At 40.8% G+C, this 1,981-nt stretch overlaps 1 protein-coding gene across 1 annotated transcript in view; it reads right to left on the bottom strand.

Annotated features, from left to right (window-relative positions):
- The window catches only part of LOC126399942 (RNA binding protein fox-1 homolog 3-like), a 414,850-nt gene that overhangs the window by 75,268 nt on the left and 337,601 nt on the right, over positions 1-1,981 (bottom strand). The window lies entirely within an intron of this gene.

The following is a 1,981-nucleotide window of genomic DNA, read 5'->3' as shown; positions in this document are numbered from 1 at the left end:
TTAAATGCTGTGGTGTATATTTGATGTATAAAAACATGATGTATAATTACTGCGCTCTCCAACTCCCTCTAGTGGAAAGAGGAAGTGATACAAAATGTGAAATATGTCATTCCAGCACTGTATCAGGGATATGCCAAGTCACTCCTGCATGCGATGTCTAACTTTGACAGAAATGAATTGACACGTCAGAAGACGTCCTGCCAGACCCCCCGAGTTGCGTGAAGGTGCGAGGGCCCGTTCATCGCTGCTTGCAGCTTTAATTATTATTATTATTCTGCACATGTAATCCCCAATTTGGCCCCTTTCCCAAATTCAAAAACTCACCAAATATGGCACACGCGTTAGGTCTGGCGAAAAATTTTATAATCTATTGTCGAACTGAATTTCCACCACTAGGTGGAGCTATAATCAAGGACAGTGCGTTTTGGGTCATAACTCCCATATACTTTGTCGCACATGCAAAAACCTTATATCCACGCTTTCAGTGAATTGTGCTGAATCTTGTGATATAGACCACGCCCATTTCCGCCTACCGTTTTTTTCCCGCAAATTCGCAAAATGTCGCAAACCTACTTTTTCGAACTCCTCCCAGGCAATTTCACCGATTGGCATGAAACCTTGCACACAGCATCTGTGGACCCTCCCGACAAAAAGTTATTAAAAGAATTTTGATATAACAAACAATACTCAAGTTATTAAATAACAACTTCCTGCAGATTTCGTTGTAAACAGGAAGTGCTGCATATCTCCACATTGGTGTATCCGAATGACATGAAACTCAGTTTACTACTTCCCCATGAGCCCATGAGGCTCTGTGCAAAATGTCAGGTGATGACCACCAGGTGGCGCTCTTTAAATTGAAGTATTTTATATCTCAACATCGGTTGGGTGGATTAACACGAAACTTGGTATGATTATTGTCAATGCCCTCCTAAGGATATCTGACGAAGGACTAACCGATCCGCCACTAGGTGGCGCTCTGGTGGCCGTCTAATTTAATATTTGGCACTGTGCCAACACCATAACACTCATGGAAATAAAATTGATAAGGGTGGTATAGACTGGCCCCTGTAACTCACACACCAAAAATGACCAGCAGGTGGCGCTATTTTCAATGCAAAAGCGTTTTTGGCCCACAACTCCCACATAACATGTCGCACATTGTTAAACCTTCTTTTTACGTGTTCTCTGAATTCAGCTGAATTGTGTGGTGTAAGCCACGCCCACTTTCGCGGTAACTTTCCATTCACTAAATTGCGACAAATGAAAAATGTACTATTTCGAACTCCTCCTAGGCGATTTGACTGATTTGCACCAAACTTTGCATGAAGCATCTGTGGACCCTTCTGACAAAACTTATTAAAAGAATTTTGATAGTCCAAAAAACGGCCAAAATATAAAACAACAAATTCCTGCACGTTGTTTTCAAAACAGACAGTCTTTCATATCTTGACCAAATACAGTCTGATTACCACAACACTTTTGCTGATTGTGTTCCATGGCCCGATGAGAGTTTGTGCAAAATTCAGTGCAAATCAGCCAATAGGTGGCAGTCTAATTAGTGTGAATGGAAGTAAATTGGAAAATCTTCAAATCCTCTTCAAAACTCATCGACTTTCAACCTCTTCTTGTCCCTCATACTTTGAGCTAGAGACACCATGTCAACTTTTAAAGAGTCAGAAGACCTTGAACGCATTAACTGTACATAATTATCTATCTTTATCTTTATTTCGGCCATGACCAATATTCATTTGTTTATGAACACTGGTAGATAACTATCTTGCCACCAGGTGATCTTTGGCTGCTCTACCATCCACTGGTAGATAACTATCTTGCCACCAGGTGATCTTTGGCTGCTCTACCATCATAAAAACAAGAGAGGAAGAAATCTGAGTATCTGATTGAAAATTGATACACAGGTCAAGAATGGCGAGCTCTTGATTCTGATACCTTTAAATGTCAGTGCCTGCTGTTTTTAGAT

This window comes from Epinephelus moara, chromosome 13, assembly GCF_006386435.1.
Source record: "Epinephelus moara isolate mb chromosome 13, YSFRI_EMoa_1.0, whole genome shotgun sequence".
NCBI lineage: Eukaryota > Metazoa > Chordata > Actinopteri > Perciformes > Serranidae > Epinephelus > Epinephelus moara.
Note: the sequence above shows the minus strand (reverse complement) of the source record. Positions and strands in the feature narration are given on the sequence as shown.